Source organism: Mus musculus, chromosome 16 (assembly GCF_000001635.26).
Source record: "Mus musculus strain C57BL/6J chromosome 16, GRCm38.p6 C57BL/6J".
In the NCBI taxonomy this organism is placed as follows: domain Eukaryota; kingdom Metazoa; phylum Chordata; class Mammalia; order Rodentia; family Muridae; genus Mus; species Mus musculus.
In genome coordinates this window covers 60,794,635-60,819,563 of record NC_000082.6, presented here as the reverse complement: position 1 = coordinate 60,819,563, position 24,929 = coordinate 60,794,635, and positions in this window count along the sequence as shown.

Genomic DNA, 24,929 nt, shown 5'->3' with positions numbered 1-24,929 from the left:
TTTCATTGAAGAAACAGTTTTACTCTTTAGAATGCTGATTGTTAAAAATATTTTTATTTCACCACAACTGTAAAGTAATTTCACAATGTAACAAAAAGGAACATAATAATTAGAGCATATATTTTGTCTTTTAGATATATTATAGTGGTTTTCCTATAAAATATAATCATTGCTTTCCTCTCTTAGAAACATATGCTCAAAATGTTAAATAAAGAAGAAATATACAGTGTTATGCCACTTAAGAATGAGAAGGAATGTGTTTTAGGATATGCATTATTAGACAACTCTGACATTGAATGAATAGCATGATGTCATATTGATGCAAAGAGTCATACAGGGCCACTATTGTAGAGAGAGTATACCGTGGTCAATTTTTCAATATGTGGCATGTAACTAGACTTAATTTGCTTTGTTAGAAGGTTTTGGTAATTTGAAAAATAATTGTAATCAAACAGGCACTAAAATTGTGAATAGGTATTGGCAGTGTAAGTAGATCTAACTAATTCAGATTTCTTTCATTATTGACATATCTAAAAGTGCTACGATCCTATGCTCTCAGTTGACAAACTGAGATTTTATGGATGTATTTATTGGAACAATTTGCCTTCTTCCATTTTTTTATATTTCATAACTCTTTGTGACATCATAGCAGTGAACTTTATTTAAAATAATATTTTCAAAGAGTTGAATATTCTGAGAATTTTACAACCTTTGAAAATGAGAATCTCTGTGCTTTATTGAAAAACCAAAGAGTAATCATGAGAAACAAATGTAATTTTGAATCTGTTCCATTAATGAGTTTTTAATGACATTGTTTGATGTGTGCTTGAAGGGAGATAATCACTATTCATGCTCAGTTCATGAGAGAGAAAAGACATAACATTGTAAGAGATATCCTGATGGTCAATGGTCCAACTTCCAGTTGTAAAGTGTTTCATCAAGAATGGAATGAGTAATGATGTGGAAATAGTATTGGCAAAATGGAAAGCAAAGCCTTGGTTTTATTTATTACCTTCCTTGACTAATATCCCTAGTTTTGAAAATGTGAATAGAAATAAATATTGATACAATATGTGCCATACTCATGGTCAGTAGAAGGTTTAAATTGAAAACTAATATCTGAGATATATTATTAAAATGCTATTAACATGTGCCAATTTGAAAATAATATGCCATCACACTAAGTATTATACTATTGATTTGACATATAGTCTAAAAATGTCTTTCTTTTAATGGAAAAATCTTATGTTTGTATTGATGACCTAAAAACCTCACTGGAAATACATTTCCTTTTTCCTCCCATACAGTACTAGTTTATTGTACTAGGACAAGTTTAGGGTGTCAAAGAGAGTATAGATCATGAAGATGTTGATGGGATATCATCTGAACTCATTCTTTCATCAGGACTTTGTGAGGACCAGATGGAACAGGTTGAGTTATTTTAGGTCACAGAACAGGTTAGAGGATGATATGACATTTATATTTAGGCTGTTAGTCCATCTTCTTCCTCATATGCATTTATTTCCTATGGAGATTGTGTGGGAAAAATAATTGTTGGTAACAGAATTACTGAATAAATATTTCAAATTTGCTTCAAACAACCTTAATATATGAGATTGAAACCCACAAGCAATGCATGCACATTTGTGTGTGTGTGTGTGTGTGTGTGTGTGTGTGTGTGTGTGTGTGTGTGTGTGATCTCTGTTCATGCTTTGTCTTAGTCAGGGTTTCTATTCCCTTACAGACATCATGACCAAGAAGCAAATTGGGGAGGAAAGGGTTTATTCAGCTTACACTTCCACATTGCTGTTGATCACCAAAGGATGTCAGGACTGGAACTCAAGCAGGTCAGGAAGCAGGAGCTGTTGTAGAGGCCCTGGAGAGATGTTTCTTACAGGCTTGCTCAGCCTGCTCTCTTATAGAACCAAGACTACCAGCCCAGAGATGGTCCCACCCACAAGGAGACCTCCTTCCTTGATCACTAATTGAGAAAATGCCTTGCAGCTGGATCTTGTGGAGGCATTTCCCCAACTGAAGCTCCTTTCTCTGTGATAACTCCAGCTGTGTCAAGTTGACACAAAACCAGCCAGTACATGCTTCCATATGTATAACTGCTCATAGATCATCAAGTAATGACTAGGTTAGATTCCTATGGATTTCTGTATCAACTGATTCATTTGAAGAGTTCAGAAGTGGCTTTTTTTTTTTTTTTGGTTCATTTGATTACTATTTCTATTCAACAGCCTACCAAGTAGTCCCTTCTATTTTCTTTCTATCTAGAACCTTCTGGCTGTCTTGTGCCTTCAGAGTAGGGTATTTTGGTAACATTTCTGCAGCTTTAACTTCTTTCTTGCTCCAGTTAGAAGGTGCTGTTCACTCATGGTCAAACACATTTTTCTTTTGTGAAAGGAGGTGGCCTCCTCTCTACTGTTCTCTTACTCCTTGGGTATTAGTTTCATTCTACATTTCTACTGATTTTATATAGGTTGCAATTTTGAATGAGAGTTCTTTTAAAATTGTGTGCACATGCATGTAATTCATATGCATTTTACATAGGCATATATTTATTTTATTGAAGGGGAATTTTTGTTTTAAAAATAAATTTGGGAATTTTTAATGTCAAATTTCAAGTACTTCGCATGCCCCATTTGCAATTACTTTAACCGATCGAGCCCAAATGCTTCTTCCAGGTATCCAATGATATTTGTCTTTTAAGTTGAACATGTTACCAAAGATATCTTTAATGCAGTAGATATGGCCTTTGCATATCTCAAGGGACCTAATTCAGCATACAAGTTTCATGTGTCATCCTACTTGGTTGTTGCAAACAAATAGAATCTGAATAGTGATTTCAGGAGAGACCCTATTATGTGATAAGTAGTTTGCTTATGAATGATATGGATAATCAGCAGAGGCAATTACTTTAATTTGAAGATGGGGAGAAATGTCATCTTACCTTTACTATTATGTCAGTCTCTTAAACCAAAAAGGTTCATGTTGATTAAGAGTGAGTATTTCTTTCCCATCACATCTGCTTTTGCTCTGATCAAACTGATGCTGATCTTTTTATTTTTTTAATTCAAGCCCAGGGATTCCTCCACTTACTGTCAAGAGATTTAGACGAAGTATCTGTTCTTTATGACAGAACAAATCTGTAGGTGTATTTTCCTCAGTTTGCCATGCAGTATTTAATAGTGCTCCCCTTGAATTTGGAGTTTCTTGAAATGGGCTGAAATCTAAAAATATTTCTGGCAGAAGCAGTTATACCAGACATCTTAATTATTATGTTTCCAAGGAAATGACAGGCTGTGTAAGGGAATCTGACACGTCTCCCTGCAGCTATGTGCTTTTTATATTGGAACTTTAGGCTATTATAAATTACCTAGGCCCAAGACTGGCATAGGCACAATGCCTATGATTCAAACCAGCTGCCACATGATGAAACTGGAGATTAACCCCTTCAAATTTCCTTTTTTGCCTTGGGGTGCACTTCCCAAATATAACCCTGCTAGGAGTACAGTGATTTCTAGACGGGCAGCAAAAATACCCATCTGTCTCACTCCCTTTATTTTCTTGAAGCCCTGCTGTTTATTCTCAACTGGTAGAACTGCACAAAAAGATCACAGTGAACAAGGGAGGGTGTTGCACGAGGTGAAAAAGTGGTCATCTCAGGAGTGTAGAGGGTTGGCAGGTTTTCTGTAGAGCTAATGCTCTTGACAACCATTGTTTGATCTGACTCCCTGCTTGCTCTGTCAAATGTCATGTTTCCACATCAGGAGAGGAACATGTCTGTGCACCTGCTGCCTCTCCCTTGGGGTGGGGGGAAATGAGTGATCTTTGAGTTAAGCAGCTGGTAGAACGGAGTGAACTTGTTAAAGTGCTCCCAGCCAGGAAGATACTCCGCATTGTGCTGCCATAGTCTTTCACTTGTTTCCTCAATCCAAGCCACTGTTCTGAGAATTATTCGATTGCTAAAGTCTACAGCCAAGTTTATTTCCACTGCTGACAAGTAAAAAGGCAATAATTAGTCAAACCACAATTCTTTAAAATGCCAGGAAGTATTAAAGGGGGGGTTATTAAAATTTAAAATCAGTAAGCCTGTAGCATTATATGACTGATGCATTTGATTTTCAAACTGCAAACAGTGTTACATTTTATAAACATATATTTGCAAAATGCCCCATTAAATAGTGAGGAAATATAAAGGAAAAGGAATTTTTGAAGTAGCTAGAATAAGCCTGAGTCAGGCTTTGTATACAGCACATCTTTTTGTAAGACCTTGGGAATGTCTGAATGTTACCCAACAAAAACATAAAGCATGACAAACAAGAAGAACCTCTCATGGTATTCCCTGCCTGATGCAGGGCACAATTGTAAACCAGGTGAAATGGAAAATAGGGCAGTAGGTAAGAGATTGTACAGTGCTACAAAAATACAGTCTTTAGCAAGGACTTCCTTCGTTTCATAGAATAGTTAAACATTCTGAAATGACAAATCAGCAAATAATATAGAGGGAAAAAAAAATAGCTCCTGGTGTGAATTTGCTAATGAAAGCCTTCATAAAGATGACCTTCATTAACAATGGAATGTCTTGTCAATCTCCTTAACACCAGGGTCCTGTGAGACCCAGCACCACACTGACAACTGTTGGCAGGGTTTCCTATCTGGGACAGCCAAGCCTGACTGATGAGCTTGTCAAAGTCCAGGATTTATATACCTTCTTTATTAGCTATTCCAGAAGATTCCCCAAAGAATCTTACTTTAATTGTACTTATATAATCTATATTATGCTTGGTTATATCCTCAAGCATGTGGAAATACTATTTTCAAGAAGAAAATTAATAAAAACCACATAAATATGGTACTATAATAAAAATACTCTTCAATATTTCAATATCAAGGTTTTTTTAATTTATAAAGAACATAGCTTATTCCTAAGAGATTTCAAGTGTTGATATTCCAAATAATTTAGCTACATATTATAATTAAATATTTACCATGATAATTAGTTAACAAAAATAACAACTGAGCTGAAGGAAAACCATGAAGGAATGTTTCTTGTTCCTCCTGACTAGCCCAGCCTGCTCTTATGCAACGAATACGACCTGCGTGGAGTAAAACCACCCCCAGTAGCCAGGGACCTCCCACATCAATCTTTAATCAGAAAATGCCCAAAAGGCTTGCCTACAGGCCAATCAAATGGAAACATTTCTCAGTAAAGACCCTCTTACAAGATATGTCTACATGTGAGTCATGTTGACAAAAAGCAGCCAGGGCACATACTGTCTGAACTCTCCCAAAGTGTCACCCAGACTCTAGACTCAGTTCTACAAATAGCAGAAATTTTAAAAATTATGACATCACAATTTTGATAGGGATCCAAACTAGCAGTTCAGAAGTAAAAGGGAGAGAAAACTTGGGTTGTAATATCTTACATTACCTAATATCATCCTAAAGTTTCTGCCCTAAATTCACATTCATGGGAAGTTTCCATTTCAATTCTTGAGAAAGGGAGTCTGAGCTTTATTAGTTCTCTATAATTTGAATTTATACCAAGTTTGGCCTGAATGTGCCCCAAAATTCATTACTCTCTTAGAAACTTAAAATCAGAAAGATGGAGCCTTTAGAATGTAATTAAATCATGAATGTGAAACCATTATGAATGCTATTAGTGACTTATTATTTGCCATAGAGAAAAGTAGTTGAGAATGTTTTATCCTTTCTTCCATCAAACCACGTAAAACTACAGAGGTGATATTCTCTGGGAAACAGATAATGGGATCTAAGCAGATGTCAAATTTGATGCGTCCTCAACCTTGCAATTCCTACCTTTAAGTAAGAAATGTGATAAATAAGTTCATTTTTATATAAACTGACAAGCTGTAGGTATTTTGCTACAGCAGCATATATTAAGTAAGGCAGATATTCACCTATGCTACTCTATTTATAAATTTGTGCTTCTAACTGTATATATGCCTTCTTTGGCATATGAATATTTAAAGGTCTTAGTATTCTTACAAAAATGCACACATAAACAAAATCATATTATGTTGGTGGACATTTCCAGGCATTACTGTCAATCCAATCCTATTTATAACAGTAATCTTGGAAAACATAGTATCAAAATTTAAAACAAAAAACCTAAGTGTATTCTTTCATGTAAGGAGTAATACACAGCATGGTGAACATTCTAAAAGATCCACTTACATTAGAATCAAGACAAAAATATTTAGAAACGATTTTCAAATATGTACAGTATTTCTGAACTACTTTATGGCACTAGAGAGGGAATGAAGGATGGTTGTGATATGAGATGGTACAACTTAGAAAAAGCCTGTATCATTTCACACACAATCACTCACCTATCTAATCATCCAACAATTACACATCTAGAGTTCTCAAAGACAAATAGAACACATGTTCAAAAACGTATTTCTACAAAAGAACTCAGAGCAGTTATATTTAATAAAGCTAGACAATAGAAAGAGTGAATAATGATTTAATACTATTAACGAATGAACATGCTAGTGGCTAGGCAGGAATATATATATGTGTGTGTGTAGTAACACTTCATATATATATTAACACTTAATATATATGTATATATATATAAATAATTTAAAATACTAAGAAGTAAATAATATCTTGAAACGGTTTCAAAATAACTGTTTGTGAACAATTTAATTTTTCATGTCCAAGATTACCTATTTAATGATGACAGAAGAAATTAAACTCAATTACCAAGAAATATTCAATCTCCATCCAGAAAATTACTTACATAGGTATATGGAACATATATTTCCTTTAATACAGCTATGTATATAGTCAACAATTAATATCAGCATGAATTAATGGACATTTAAAATAAGCTTTCATATATAATCCAAAACCCCAACATTATGTTATTTATTATTTTAATTAAATTCGGCATTAATTAAAGGTATGCATATGCAAAAGTGTATATGTGCATGTATGTGTGTGTCCTTATTTTTGTTCTGTCCTCCTCTTCCTCCTATTCATCTTCCTCCTGGTCTTTTCCTTCTTCCATGTTATGCTCATTCATTGTTTTGTGGCATCAAGAGATCTTCTAATCTTTTTAAAGCATTTACTAGTTAATTCCTACAGACATTTCTACAAACATTCTTGCCTTATTTTACTGGCTTAATGGTCTTAGAAATGAGCAAAACTATAGCTGCTCTTATAGTTAAAGTGATGCAATATAATCCAGTATACATTTATTTTATTATATATAGGTATAATATATATATATTACACCTTTTCTTGAAGGTGGAGGTGAGGGAGATGGCATGGACTCAACAACACAGACTCTGGGAGCAGGTGAGAAATGCTGCAGCAAGCTCATCTAACATTGTTGAAAGCCCTTTTAATATCCTCCACCCTTGCCTGCTTGGTGCCAAGAAAGCATCTCTACTAAACAGCAGTTCCTGATTGGCTGGCATTGTCTATACCAGCAATCCTTGGTCTCTCAGGCAGTTCTTAATTAGATCCTCCTGCAGTAGATGCTTTCGCTGCTGCACAGGCCCTGATGTTTACATAGAGGTGGCCCCGCTTTTCCCGCTATATTTTAACTAATACATATTTTTATATGTCTGCTATGTCTATACTAGATCCAAAGGGATATCATGCTCATGTCTCTCAATATTAGCCATTATTGTTCAATCTGTCAGTTATATAATTTATTATGTTTTTGGAAATGAATTTACATATAAAAAAACTGCCCACAGGGGCCAGAAAAGTGGAGCACATTTTTAATACTAGAACTTATGAAGCTGATGTGGGTGGATTTCTGTGTATTTGAGGCCAGCATGCCCTACAAGGGAGGTCCAAGCCAATCAGTTCTAGAGAGACAGAATCTGTTTCAACACTAAAAACAGTAATACAATGGAAAAGAATCTGAACACACCACATACAGACACACACACACACACACACACACACACACACACACACACACACCATGAAAGTTAGAAGATATTTAGTGAATAGAAATTAAACTAACAGGAAAGGCAGGGGAATAGGAAAGGAAGTGAGGGAGAACATGGTTATAGTGTATTGTATTCATGTATTGCATTATCAGCTTTATAAATATAATAATAAAACCACGTATCCTATAACTCAAAGAACTTGGGGACTGCTGTGAATTGCATTTCTTCTGTGATGCCTTATAAATGAAATATGGAGATTATGTCAGAGGGATCATCTATAGACTAAAAAGAAATATCCAATTGTCTTGATAACATCTGTGGTTTTTAATGCTGTAAAACTTTCTCGAGTATTATAGCTCAGCATCAATATTAATAGATGAGATGACTAGATATAAAGATATTGACCCAATGCTAAAATTACATTATCATATTGTTTTCTCAAATGGATGATATTTTCAGAGAATTATACACTAGTTTACATATGTATGCATCTTCATAATAATTTTAGACCTGTGTTTTAGGGATCCTGCATGTCCTGGGCTCTGCTTCCCCCTTCTGGTGTGGTACCCCAAGGAGAAACATGGACTGTGAATGATCTTACCCAGATTTTGCCCAGTCCTCACTAAGCCAGTTTACTGGTGATGTTCAAACACTGCCAGAGGAGAGGCAGAACATGGGACTACAAGAATACATGTTTAATATGTGTAAAACTAAAACAAAATGTGTAACCCTTCCCACCTTCTTACTTAGTTTGACTAACTCAGTGATAGTGTACTAGCTTAATTAAATTTATATTTGAGAGAATTCATGAATGCTTTGAATGCAAATAAACCTCATTTCTTAACTTATAATTTTACTATCAAATGCTCATAGTAATTGTCAGTTGCACTCGTGGGAAACGAGCATGATTAAGCTACTTAAGCGATGGATAAATCTCAGGAAAAAATCATAGCTGAATGTGCTATGACCAAGCGAGACACAGTTAGAGTAAATGAGTAACTGAGGGTTGTGGTTGGGACAAAAATTAAGGTTCCCTCAATGCCTTTCCCTGTCACTGTCTGTGCTTCTTGATCCTCAGGAAGTGAACATCCCTACTCTGCGTATGATCTCATCTTCAGTGCTCTGCCGCATCACTGGCACTGTAAAAGTAGAGCTACATGCCTATGGATTCAAAGCTCTGAAACCTGATATGAACCACATCTTTTCTTCACTTCTCTTGTTCAAGATTTTGTCACAGTAATGAAAAGTGAAAAACACACATACCCTTTCCAGTTATAACATTTATTTTATTTTTCTCTCAAAAAACCTTAAAGACAATCTTAGTCATCGTTCATGTCATATTGATTCACCAGTACCTTAGCAATTATGCAGAGTTTCTGATAGAACGATGCCCCACAAAACAAAATAACTATAAGGAATATTAGAGATTTACTTGTGTGCTTTTTAAGATTATTTAACAATAATTAAATAATTGCACACTATGAAGTATTATGAGTCACTGATTTTGATGACAAATTATACCATTACAATAATAAGTATTATACATATAGTCTGGATACAATCTATCTTCAAGAAGTATTTATTGGTTGGATTTATTTAATATTTGATGTCCTTAGTGTTTATTAATTTTCCGTGATGATAGGTTTCTTATGACATTTTATGGTTTATAATATTTTTGAACTCTTCTTTATAAATTTTTTATTAAATATTTTTATTTATTTACTTTTCAAATGTTATCCTCTTTCCTGGTTTCCTCTCTGCAAACCCCCCATCCCATCACCCCTGCTTCTATGAGGGTGCTCCCAGACCTACACATCAACTCCCACCTCATTGCCCTAGCATTTCCCTACACAGGGGATTGAGCCTTCACAGGACCAAGGGCCTCCCCTCCCATTGATGCCACATAAGGCCATCCTCTGCTACATATGCACCTTGATTATAATATTCTTAAAACTCTTCTAAATATAGCATAGCTATGATTGTGTTTGAAATTAGACTGAATTTGATGCATTTTTTCTTTTTCTTAAGTTTCAGTTCTTAATTACATATAGTAACTATTATTGCAAAATGTTGTTTTTCTTTTTTCTTTTTTATGATTAAACTGATTATTTGGCTGTATTTATTCAAGAAATGACCTTCTGCATATTTTTGTAATAGCTAGATGGTCCTCATGATATTTTGTTAACTTTAATTGCTTAAAATCTAAATCCAAGATGAAAACATTATTAGAAATATTCCAGAATGAAATAAAAATGTCTAATTCCTTAACATCAAGAACCTGGATCACATATTTGTATAAATCGTGAGATTGGAAGTTCAACCATTTGTAAATACTATAACTCAAACAATCTAAAAATTTATATAATATTCCAAATTTTCCTGTGAGGGTGATAATAATTAATATACCTATCATAGTTTTTTTCTTTTTAACCAAGCACTTACAATGCACTTGATATATGAACCACAGATGTTGCAGTGAATTGTAAAGGTAAGTATCTAATTTGTTACTGGTACATATAATTTAATTTGTCTTATAATTCATCTCGATTAGAATTGATTTAAAATTCTTGTTTTAGCAATCTATACCTTTTCAGAAGCCTGATAAGAAGTCTTTTTACCTGCTTTATATCCAAAGAAATGAAAAATTAAAGACCATAACTAAGATATCATTGAAGTTTTGTATGTACAAACCAAGTCAATATTTTATTTTCTGTCCTTGATGACCTATGATTAGTTATTTTACAATTTCTTGGAATGTACTCTACATTGTAGATGCCTGCTTTCTATCTCAGAAGCAATTAACATGACACTTGAAGATGGGCAGATTTATCACTGAAGTTTTGATTATCAGAAAAGACTTAACAGCAGTCCTATTGTAAAAGATCTTAATAAATATTAATTTAATTTTTGGAATTCTTGTAGAATCATCACTACAATTTAGGAAATTGTCTATTTCTCTACATAGCATCACTACAAGACAGTACATCTTTTTTGTTCTACAAAAATCTGCTCAAAAGGGTGGGCTAATACCTAGTGAATGTTATATATATTTAATAATAATAGTAACACAATATTTATAGCAAGAATCTTTTCTAAAATGTAACTTCTCACCCTTACCTAAAGAAGCAAATCCATCAGATTTTAACTTTGTGTGAAACAATGCATTGAGGTAAAGTGGAACTTCATTCATGTTGTTCTATCAGTTCTAAAGTTGTCTTCTGAGTATTGCTAGTATATTTGAGAAACTGATTTTTTTTTTTTACTTTTTTAGTAATAAATATAATTGCTGGATAGCTACAAGAAATCTTAAAGAAAATTCTTCTTTAACTTGTTCATTAAAACAATTCTAGATAAAGTTAAAATCATAATTATCCATGAAAATTATAATTTATGAAAAATATAATATTCATATTTATATTTATTAGCATATCACAATTTAATGTTTATATATGTATTTGTCCACTACATATAAACAGACAAAGTATTAACTACTCCTGTGTCTACCTATGTAATAATGCCTCATATACATTATTGTGATGGCTAGTTTCATGTCCACTTTACCCAAGACAGAAAGTATCTGAAGGCAGGAACCTCAATTGAGAAAAATGTTCCCATAATATCCAGCTATTGGGCAATTTTTGTAATCAGTGATTGATAGGGTAGAGCTCTGCCCACTGTGGGAGGTCAAATTCCTGAGCCAGGTGTTTTGGATTCTTTAAGAAAACAGCTGAGAAAGCCAGTAAGTAGAACCCTTCTGTGACCTCAGTATTACTTCCTTCGTCCAGTTGCCAGCCCTGATGGAGTTTCTGTTCTGACTTTCTTCAGTGATGGACTATAATGTGAACATATAAGTTAAATGAAGCGTCTCCCACCAAACTTGCTTTTAGTCAAGGTGTTACATCATAATAATAGTAACTGTAAGTAGGCCAGTTATTATATTTATATATTTATATTTTAAATCTATTAACATTTCCATTATTTACATAAAGCTGATTTGGTATGTGATATTATCGTATATGTTCTAAAGTGATGTGCAATTCAGAGGATCTATAGTTTATCCAAGTGAACAGCCAGTAAGATCCAAAACTTAAGTTTGAAGTTTTGTTTCTTTAATGTTGAAATGAAAACCTTGGAGACAGCCACTCTGCTCTACTTATTCATTCACCATCATGGAAGGAGCACGGCATACATAAACTGACAAAGATAAAAATAAAGATTTTGGAAAGATAGAATGTGACTTATTGGGAGAGTGTTTGCCTTGTCTGGACAAAAAAATTCTGGGTATGATCAATAGCTCCATATAACTGGTAATAGAAGCATTATCCTATAACATCAACAAACCAAAAAGAGTCAGAACTAGGAAGTCTAGAATTTCAAATATCATCCTTTACGACATAATATGTTCAAGGTCAATCTGAGTTACATGTCCCAATTAGAACAACAACAAAATAATTCACACACACACACACACACACACAGAGAGAGAGAGAGAGAGAGAGAGAGAGAGAGAGAGAGAGAGAGAGATTTTGAAATTTATTTATGGATCACACATAATTCCTACTTATGAAAGTCAATTTTATGAGCTCTGCCTAGTTGGATGTTCTTTAATAAGATGTTCTTAATTTAACATGAATGATCATTCTAGAGGAATGGTACTATTTGCCTGAACATGTACCTTTAGGTATTTAAATACTTGGAAAATATTACCTTCAGGAAATTTAATAGCTTTAAAGTATTTGGTATTTTCCTTCATTTCCCACCATCAATTGAAAATAATTCTCTTCTCATACAATATATCCTGCACTCAGATTCCCCTCAGATTCTATACCACCTCAGTTCCTCCTCAAGCTCCCCTCCTATCCAGAAACACCCTCTTTTGTCTCTCCTTGGAAAACAACAGTCTTCTTAGACATACTAACAAAGCACAAAAAAATAATATGTAGTAAAATAAAATAAAAAATATATTAAATCTAAGACGGGCAATGCAATCTAACAGAAGGAGATGAGCCTCAGAGAAGCACAAGAATTAGAGACCACTCCTTTACACACTCAGGAGTCTCATAAAAACACTACATGGAAATCCATAACATACACGGAGGACCTGCTGTCGACCCCTGATGGCTCTTTTCTTGCTGCTTTAGTCTCTGTGAGTTCATAAGAAATTTGTTCCATTGATTTAGTGGGCCTTGGTTTCCTGGTGTCCCACACTCCCTCTGGCTCTTAAACACTTTCTGCCTGCTCGTCCTTGGGGTTCTCTGAGCTCCGAGGGGAGGACCTTGATGGAGATACCCTATCTAAAGCTAAGTGTTCCATGGTCTCTTTTGCTCAGAGTAATGTTTGCCTGTGAGTCTATTTCTCCCCATGTCCTACATAAGGAAGTTTCTCAGTGGCTGAAGAAGGAACTGATCTATGAGTGTAGCAGAATATTTTGGGGGGTCATTATTTCACTACTTTTCTGTTTGTTAAGTTAAATAATTTTTAAATAATCAACACCACAGAATCTACTGGCAGTAAAATCTGTGTTTTAAAAACCATCTCTAGATACTTTTAGACACAGGTTGTAAAAGCTATTATTCATTATGCTATAGAATACTTCGATAAGATTGATAATCCTGTTCAAATATGATAATGTTAGTTTTTGTCATTTTGTTTTGTATATGTTTGTCAAAACAAATAACACATTATACATGTGTATTCCTTCTCTTACCCAGATTTAAATTCTTTCTCTGAAACATTCAAATGTATATGAGGCATTATTACATAGGTAGACACAGGAGTAGTTAATACTTTGTCTGTTTATATGTAGTGGACAAACATTCAAAGTTTCTTTCATCTTTCTTGAATCAAATCTGCTTCTCCATGTGTCTTTGAGCTCCCACATATATGATGAATGAAGATAAATGATGTCAAAGTTGATGGATTAGTTAAGAAAAGGGAAAATTTAGGTTGCACATTGATGATGTAATAAAACAGAGACAGGTGAGATGCAAGGTGTCAGAAAGCATTACAGTAAAGAATACAGAGAAGATATGGTGTTGCTCATGCTGATTCCAGACTCAAAGATGCCATAAGGGTGTCTTCGATAAAACAACATAAAAATTAATACAGTATTTCCTTTTAGAAGTCAAAATGCCCAGATTCCTATTTGTTGAAAGCAAGCAGACCAGTGCTGACATGTAATTCCTTCCAATGAAGCACTAATATATCATGAATTTTCCATTTTTAATTTTACCTAGCAGTTTTAAGGTAATTAACTCATACTAGAAATTAACTCATTTCCAACAAGGACTAGATATTTTCACATTTAATTAGTTAAATCCTCATAATGGCCAAGCAAATCTATAGTAATAACCCCACTTTGCAGAAATGAGTAACATAATTTGTCTAAAGTAATTCATTTTAAAAAGTGACTGAACCAAGACTGATTGCTCAAAATCCAATATTTTCTTACAATCCCCAGCTATGATGACACTTTAACTGCTATTGAAATCATCCCTGCTCATTTACATAGAGATCTGATGTCATAGAACTAGAGCTGAACCCAGATGTGTACTATAATTCTATTGCTATGTCTCCTAGCCACAGCTTGTTGATGTTATCAAGTTTATGATGACTTGCATGCATATTTCTGGCTTAAATAGTAAAAAAATCATATAAAAGCTTCTTTGTAAACTTTGTAAACTAAATTCTATCATCTTTCAACTAAAAATTATAAGATATATTTGGGTAATGCATTCGTTAGCTGCTTCTGGAATGCCTACCTCACATATTTTCTGCCCCCAGATTAGATCTCTGGCTGGCTTCAATAACAGTTTTTTGTTTGGTGACTTTAGTGTTAGGCGCTAAAATTCTCATTGTAACATTAAGCTTATTATTTATCTACTGACCTTTCTTTTATTGAATGTGACCCAAGCAAGTTCTGTAGCAAACATGGTCATAAATTGAAAATAAATCATGCCCATGACACAAGTTATGTACAGAAGCTAAAATAATATTAATTCAAAGACTCTTAGCAAAGAAGGGAAATGGAGGGCTATATATTTTGAAACAAAACCTCTACATGACCTCCTTAAAAATGAATCATTGTTGGTTTTCTTTTTGAAGTATACATCTTTTATTCCACTGTACGATGGTAGGATGTAGTGATTTCTTTAAAGTAGCAATCTACTAACTATCCTGCAGAGCCTAGCATCCGAGAGACCAATCCTACCCCACTAAATCCTATTCCCTGACTGGCAGAAATGTGGAAAATATGCTTTTTGGATGTAAGAATAGAGTCTATTGAAGAGATTTAGACATTGTTCAACCCTGATTAAATATTCTCTGAAAGTGAGCACTTAGACCTTGATCTTCACTCAGTTGTCATGAACGTCTAGATTTTTCTATCTTTGAAACAATGTATGACTTTCCCACAGTGATTATCTGCTTATAGTAATCATTATTTCATATACTCATATGTGAAACAGAAGAGTATATACTAATCATAGACTTTAAATCCTACAGTAACTAGATAAGCATATTCTTATCAGTATCCTACCCCTTTCCAATTTTAAGAATTTAATATACTATTTAAATACATTCAAATATATTAAAATGTTATATAATATATTTATTTAAATATAATTTTATAAATATATTTATCAATAAATAATATAATATATAATTATGCATAAATGCATTATATATATATAAGTAAATAATTTTATAGACTAAATATAATTTCAACATTTTCTTATCTTTAATTAATAATAGGGACTATAATGAATTTTATTTGTATTAGAGAATACAACTGAGATTCAATCATATTGTATTTTCAGATGAAAACACAGCTGTGATTCAGGCTCTAACCGTTTCTTATCTTTTTTGTTTAGTGTATTTACTTTTTCAAAGTGTAACTTACACTGCTCAAGCAATAAAACTATGAGCCTCCCATCTTGTACTCCAGGTAGCTGAGATATTTATGTCTGTGTGCCATTGTACACCTTTCTTAGTATGCTTGACAGGCAGAGTAAAAGGCACAGAAGCTGAGTTGTGGCATCCCTGCCATTAACAGGGCATATTCTAACTGAGAAATCAGAGCTTAGCCTCTCATTCTAACTTCAAGTTCAGCCTATTAAGGTCTAAGATGTTTTATAAATAGACAAATGTATAAATAAAACTTGAAATTTTCTGATTAATGCTAATGTATGCTAAAATACAACCAAACATATAATATTACTACACTTCTATAAAATAAGAGATAAGTAGAAAATACATTTGTTTTTTCTACATATTGTCATATTTTGTGAAAGACTTAGGCCTTTAATCTGACAGCCACAACTACTGGAGCTGTTGTACACTGTAAAGGCTGACTATTTGACTTCATTGACTTACAGAGTACTCTTAAATAATGCTCAGAATATAGAAAAAAGTTTTGTAGAATGACACACAGTTAAGATACTAAACAACTCACTATGGTGATACACTTCTGGAATCCTAAGATTTGGGAAGCAATGGCAGGTACAACTCTGTGAGTTTGAGATCACTCAGGATTACATAGCAAGTTAATGTCCTGCTAAAGATACACAGGAAAAAAAAGACCAAAAAATGTTCTAATTACTAGAGAAATAGATGTAGACTATAAACAGAGAAATATATTAGAAACATATACCAATGAAACTCAGACTTTAATAAAAGAGAATGTGGTTTATCACATAAAATGTATTCAGACATGTATTTCTTATCATTCTTTACTACAAAGATTAATCTTCTGTTCTAACTTATATGTTTTCTTATATTACTAATAATATCACATATGATCTAAATTAATTTATTGGTGATACACATACAGTTCACAATTGGCAGCTATTCAGGTAGTATTTTAAGTGTTTGCATGTCATTTTAAGAATTTAAGCAGATAAAAAATGGTATCTTTGAACATTTAGCAAGAATGTCATCTAAAAATGAGCAATTTAGATATGACAACCAATGGGAGACTCAGTTTGGAGGTATAGTAGACAGCCAGGAAAAAGATGATGCATGTAACGTTCTTAGGAAATAGTTGAATGTAAGCTCAAGTGCCTTAAAAAGTATAGCTAAGAACCTTGTGGCCATGTGGCAGATTGTTTGTACTGTGGCCTTTTTTATGCTACTGGTTCATCTTACCAAAGTTCACCTGAAGTCCTATAAGCCCTAGGAACTGGATTAGTCAGTTGTTTATCGTTGTGAATAGATAACTTAACCAAGGCAACTCAAGAAAGAAAGCATGTAATTGGTCCTTGATTACAGTTTTAGAGGTTTAGTCCATTATCATCTTGGCAAGGGGCATGGTGGCAAGTTGGCAGGAATGAAGCTAGAGAAGTAGCTGAGTGTTCTACATCTGGATCTGTGGGCAGCAGGAGGTGAGAGATACAGGGACCTTGTTTTTGGCTTTTGAAATTTCCAAACTTACCCACATTGATAGACTTCCTCCAATAAAACCTCACCTCCTAATCCCACCTAACTAGTGCCACTTCCTGATGACCAAGCATTAAAATAAATGAGCCTATTGAGGCAATGCTTAGTCAGACCATCACAGGAGCCTACATCACTCTGTAGGACCAAGGTGATAAGTGAGAAAATGAATACCTACTTACTAGAAGAAAGCCTTCACTTATCTCAGCCCATCTTGGCTGATTTCTGCCCCACTCCCTACTTCCTGGTGATAGTTCTATGATATTTGATCCATACAGGTTCCCATGTAATGCTTTAATATTCAATTTGTTCCACACAATAACAAAAAGTTCAGTGACATGTGCATGTTTGTGTTTCCCTGACACAGTGGGATTTCCTAGTGTTACCTCTCAAATTGAGATGTTACACATAAATCATTAAAACCACTCATGAAAGATTACTGCACTGCATGAAATAATGGCAGTAGAATTCCTCTCTGCTTGTGCCTTTTTAATTATGTACTTAATCTTCAAAGCAGTAGCTCATGGACAAAATATAGTTTTGTAAAATGGTAAGTTGTGTACATTAAAATTAAATTGTAGATGCTAAGATGTTGGGCTCCATTTATATTTTCTCACATTCATCTGTTTGTAGTCCATTTGAGTTGATGTAACATGTAAATGTGCTTTATTTTTTGTAATGCTGTTCTGTGGTAAATCTCTTATATTTAAAATATTCATTATTCGAATTTTTTTTTTACAATGAGCCTTTACTATAATTACCCTGTCCTCCAGTGTCTCCCAAATCCACTGCCAACTCATCCCTACCTTCTGAACTTTATGTCTTCTTTCAGTTTTAGTCATGATATAGTTCAGTTTGTGCTGCCCACATATTTATGGATTTTTGCTTTCCACTAGAGAATAGTTAACTTTCCAGTGTCAACAATCTTGACGTAAACTGACTACCCTTCTATCAATGGATATCAATTGCCAATAGCTCTTCAGCTAAGGGTGATCTTCAGGTACACTTCCCCTTTTTATGTTAGGATTTGTTCTAGCTTGAATGTACGCTGGGTTTGTGTGCACTGCCTTCAGCACTGTAAGTCCACATATGCTGCTCTTTTGTCTGGAGAAGATGGTTTTGTCTTTGTTTATCAATTCTGCATTTTAATGGCTTCCATCATTCCTTCGTAAGGAGAAGTCTTGGGAAGAGTGAATAAAGCATAGCTGTTCTATTTATGGCTCAGCATCCCACAAGCTCTTGTTATTTATACCATGGCCGATTGTGGGTTTCAGGCTTAATCACCATCTACTGCAAATAGAAGCTTCTCTGTTGAGACATAAGAGGTGTGATATCATATGAATATCACAATAAATGAGCAGAAATCAGATTTATATAATGTTATTTCAAAATAATCGAGGTAGTTAATACCCTAGGGCCCATGACCCATCTAGACATGAGTTTTTAGTTTTCAAATGTTAGAGAATAGAGGCTTCACCTTGGCTATTGGTATTTAAATTCAATCATAAATTGATTGGCTATGCCCATGTTTTTCAAGCAAATTTTGGACCAGTGGTCATTGTCTGGCAAGTTATTACTGCAGATGATAGGACTCATATATAATATAGTTGATTGATAATTTTCTCCTCTAGTCATGTGCACAGAACCTCTCATTGATGTGAATTTTATCCAATAAATATGAGGCTTCCACTTCTGTATCAGCTTGATTTATCCATTCTGTATGACTACACTATGTGGTGTCTTCAGCAATACAGTTTTATTGTCTAGTTCTGGAAGGTAACCAAGGGATAATATAATAGCCTAGAATTTTTGGGTCTATTAGACCTACCTAGCAAACAGCTTCAAAGGAAGTTTGCTGTGTCCAGCATAGAATGGTGCCTTGGCTTAGGAGTGGTAAAAAATGAAGAAAGGACAGGCATACAGGCAAATGTACAGAAAAGCTGGACTTAGGGTATACTCAGTTGAGTATACTCCAACCGAGACAAGCAATCTTGGATTGTAAACACCAAGAAAGAGGAAGCTAAAGAAGCTAATGTGGTGTGCTGTTTTGTTTTGTTTTTAACACATTGATCAATTGTTCATACATAGTCATTCTCATGTGCAAAGCCAATATTTACCTTGGATCAGAAAAAGCCTTTGATGACCAGGGAAGAGTTTTCCAATCTCCCATGAGTCTGAGCCCTTGTTCTTTGACATAATTGGTTTGTGTCAAACAATGCATACTCTCTCAGAAATCCTCTTGTTCAGGACTTCACTCACCCCCTACAAAAGTCAGAGTCGTAGTTGTCATATTTCTGCCTTTCATGAGGCTTCCTTTTCTGTTCTTTGCTTCTTGATTGTTCACTGCCACCTCACATCCTTATGGCTCTACACCACTTTATCCCTATCACTCACCATCAACTCATGTTGTCACCACATGACATACCTTTATCACTCATGCCTCATTATATCTCATACCCTCAGCTTCCACCATCACGGTATAACATCAACACACATACTCACACATGTACATGATATGTATCATCCTGCCAGAAGACTGCCTGGCCTGGAATGGGCTTAAAGTGGGACACACTATTGGACATTGCTTTAAAAACTGATGGTCTCCAGATATAGTTTTAAATACTGATGGTCTCTGGACGTCTAGCTCTCTAACTATACTGAATGCTTGCTGATAACTTCTAAAATATTCTAAAAACTTCCTTGCTCATTCTATGGTTAGAAAGCACTACCTTTTTTTTCTCTCTGTGCTTTATTAAACATTATAATTCTCTGTGCTTTATTTAACATTTTAAGTTTAAATAAGTGCTAGGGAAGCTTAACTCTTTCTTCTTGTTCTGTGCTTTGTTAAGTACCAAAAACTTACCTCTTTATTAACTCTTTGTTACTTGTGCTTTAATAACCACTAATATCTGGTGCACAACACATGCTGTTCAGCAGCAGGGAATTAAGTAAAAGGATTTATTGCTAGTACTCCTTTCTCTGGTTAGTCAGCCAGAAGCTTTTATGGCTAAGCAGGTTAACTCATTGTGAACAAGAGATGAAGTAAAGGAAAGAATTGATGCTTTATATAGTCAAAGATGCACAGACACAAATACATTCAAACATTCATACACCTACACTCTGACTGGGCCCAAACATCTGTCATAATCAACTCTACAAGTATTCATGCATGCTTACATACATACACATATACCCTACACAAAAACCTCTAGACAAACAGAAATATACTTTTGGATGGATGGATGGATGGATGGATGGATGGATGGAAGGATGGATGGATGGAGCAAAACTCCCCAAGACAAACATTCAACCAACAATTTTATTTCTTTCTTTGGTCTTTTTATAACTCCTTAGACATAAAGTTGTTTAGAAAATTACATCAGAGGTAAAATGGTACCTAAAATGGGAGTTATAGAAGGATGTTGATATTAACTTTGAAGCAGTGTTTCATCATAATATACTCATTACAAATTCAAAGCAGAGTGTAGAGATGGCTCAGCTGTTAAGAGCACTGGCTGCCCTTCCAGAGGTACTGAGTTCAATTTCCAGTGGCTACATTCTGGCTTGCTACCATCCATAATGAGATCTGATGCCCTCTTTGGGTATGCATGTGTACATGCAGATATACATTAAATAAAACTTAAAAAGAAAAAGTCCAAAGCAACAGTTTTTATAAGGCCTTGCCTTATCATAGTGCACACCTGTGACCTTATCCTTGGACCTAAAAGTTCTTCCTTTAGCACAAAATTGTCCCAAGTCTATTTCTCTCTCTCTCTCTCTCTCTCTCTCTCTCTCTCTCTCTCTCTCTCTCTCTCTCTCTCTCTTTCTCTCTCCCTCTCTCTCTCTCTCTCTCTCTCTCTCTCTCTCTCTCTCTCTCTCTCTCTCTCTCTCTCTCTCTTGTTTTTGGTTTGGTTTGGTTTGGTTTGGTTTGGTTTGGTTTTTCAAGACAGGGTTTCTCTGTATAGCCCTGGCTGTCCTGGAACTCACTTTGTAGACCAGGCTGGCCTTGAACTCAGAAATCTTCCTGCCTCTGCCTCCTGAGTGCTGGGGATTAAAGGTGTGCACCACCATACCCGGCTTCTATTTCTCTTTTTAGTATGATTATGAAATCTAATTGTATTTCTTGTTATGCAGTCTTTACTTACTATTCTGAGGAGTGGGCACATTCTAATTTTTATTCTATCTTCATTACATCTTTCTAGCAACTAAACCCATCTCTATAAACTTTCTTCCTAACATTATTTGAATCAAGTCTGTAATACTATAGGGCCATTATCTACTTGTCTACATACCATCACTACAAGATAGTACATCTTCATAGATTTGCAGGAATCTGCTCAAAAGTTTCAGTCAATACCTAGTCAGTGTTATATATTTAATAATAATAGGAAAAGCATATTAATAGCAGAAATCTTTTTTTTTAATTTTTTTATTAGATATTTTCCTCGTTTACATTTTCAATGCTATCCCAAAGGTCCCCCATATCCACCCCCCCCCCCATTCCCTACCCACCCACTCCCCCTTTTTGGCCCTGGCGTTCCCCTGTACTGGGGCATCTAAAGTTGGCAAGTCCAATGGGCCTCTCTTTGCAGTGATGGCCGACTAGGCCATCTTTTGATGCATATGCAGCTAGAGACAAGAGCTCCGGGTTACTGGTTAGTTCATATTGTTGTTCCACCTATAGGGTTGCAGTTCCCTTTAGCTCCTTGGGTAATATCTCTAGCTCCTGCATTGGGGGCCATGTGATCCATCCAATAGCTGACTGTGATCATCCACTTCTGTGTTTGCTAGGCCCCGGCATAGTCTCACAAGAGAGAGCTATATCTGGGTCCTTTCAGCAAAATTTTGCTAGTGTGTGCAATGGTGTCAGCGTTTGGAAGCTGATTATGGGATGGATCCCTACATATGGCAATCACTAGATGGTCCATCTTTTTGTCACAGCTCCAAATTTTGTCTCTGTAGCTCCTTCCATGGGTGTTTTGTTCCCATTTCTAGGAAGGGGTAAAGTGACCACACTTTGGTCTTCCTTCTTCTTGAATTTCATGCGTTTAGCAAGTTGTATCTTATATCTTGGGTATCCTAAGTTTCTGGGCTAATATCCACTTATCAGTGAGTACATATTGTGTGAGTTCCTTTGTGATTGGGTTACCTCACTCAGGATGATGCCCTCCAGGTCCATAGCAGAAATCTTTCCTAAAATGAATTTTTTCTCGGTCTAGCCTAGATAAGCAAATCCATTGCAGATTTTAATCCATGGCAGAACCATCTCAGGAAGATCTCCTCATAATTTTAGCCTTTCCTAGATTACTCAGCATCATTACTTCACCCTTCACCTTCTGCCACACCTTTCCCATTGATCATCACGTCAACACCTAGACTCTCATAACACAAAACTCCCTCACACTAACCACTAACCAACATTCATGTGTTGCTATGTTGAAGATCATAACTTTTAACTTTAATTGTTTTACATACAAGAATTCTAGAGGTTATTTATCATGTACTTCCTGGGTCTATACTTCCCACAAAAGTCAGAAAACCCAGATTAGCATTCGTCTTTTGTTCACTTATCACCATGCTTTATTTATGATAGCTGTTCACTAAATATTTCCATGGGACTACAAGATTCTTTGCAGACTACATGCAAAGAGCTCGATTTTTTTTTTTAATTAAAGTGTCAACTTATATACTATGTTTGCCTAATATGATGTGAAACATATATACACAAGACCCTAAAGTTGGTAACCCAAGACAGAAAATTATCAGATTGAGTAAGGTACTTTTCCCCCAATTTTTAACTAATTATTTCATTTAGACTTATTGCTATTTAAGAACATTTTAGTGCATATATTACAGCAAAAATACCAAGCATTATCTGAACAAATACTAATTAAATCTACATAACATTATTCCAAGAGGTAAAAACAAACTGATATTTTAAGAATTCTGCAAAAGGATGCAAAAAATTATGAAGAAAAATAAAATAAAGCAAGCATTATCAGATGACCAGGCATCAACCCATAAGGTAATACTACAATAATTGAAAAACCATATTGATACAAAAATAGGCACATCGATGAATGCCAAAATTAAACATCATAGAAGTAAACTCACACACTTGCAACCAAAGTTATGAAATGTGCTTTAAAGAAGAGGAGCATTTTAAATAAGATGATGTTTGAAAAAATGGAAATCAAAAAAATCAAATTAAATGCAAATTTAAAATAAAGATAAACCATCATCTATTGCTGGCAACAGAGATTTAACACAAACTAAATTAAAAGCATACATAAGAGTCATGACACTATTAAACCACTAGAAAAAAAACAAGAAAATTAGTTTTAAATATGTGAACAGATAATATTTTGCATGAGATGTCCAAACAGAGGTAACAGATTTAAAAACTGACCAGAAAATTATATCCAAAAGATATTATTTTCTCAAAACTGAATCAATATCTAGAATAAAAAGACAATCCACAAAATTAGAAAATAATAAAAAATGAACTGTACTTCTGGCAAGAGACCCATAAAAAGAATACATAAAGAAACTAAATAGCTAAAGTAAAATTTAAGGTAACTATCAATAGACATTTCAATAGACAAGGAATCACCTCACTCAAAAAAAAAAAAAAAGCCAAAAAACAAAACCAAACACCCATAAAAACAAAACAAACAAACAAACAAACACCATAAAAACAAACAAAAAACAACTCTTATCAAAGAGCTCAAAGATAACAGTCAGAAATGAGTTCCTGGTCAGAATATAAATGAATAGATATAAGGACAGACAGCATGGATTAGAAGAAAGTATTATAACAAAACATCCATATAGTCAGGAATAATAAATTAATTACGTTTCTTTACATAAAATCTACTCAGACATTATGTAAAGGAATTGAATTAGCTGTACCCCAATATCATCTTCATTCCTTTGCTCATTGCCTTTCTCCAATAGCCTGAAACTGATAATCTTCAGTAATTAATGCTTTTAAAATGTACAAGTATATACTTAGGTACTATTCATCAATAAAGCTATAAACTCTTGGTAAATTCCTTAGAGTGGAAAGAGGAAGATATTATTCTGTTCTGTGAAATAAGCCATGCTTATAATGATAATCATTGAGCATCAGTGATCTTCCTTATCATGTCTAGCAGCTGGCATTTCAGGTCCCTGCTGTTGTACCTGGTTGATTAGTTCTATGAATAAATAGAATTACATATCTCTTGAGTCTCTTTTCTAAAAAATTCATCTTGATTTGTTTCAGGGGTGTGATATTTAAGAACTCTCCCATAAGGACATGCATGGTATGCACTCACTAATAAGTGGTTATTAGCCAAAATAGTACAGAATACCCAGGATACAATCCATAGAACTCAAGAAGGTTAACAAGCCGAAGGACCCAAGTGAGGACGCCTCAATCCCACTTGGGAGGAGGAAGAAAGCAATCACAGGGGAAGGAAAAGATAGGGAGGGATTTGGGTGGAAGAAAAGACAAGGAAAGGAACACAGGAATATGATCAGGTATTGGGTGTGTAGGGGAGAACAGGA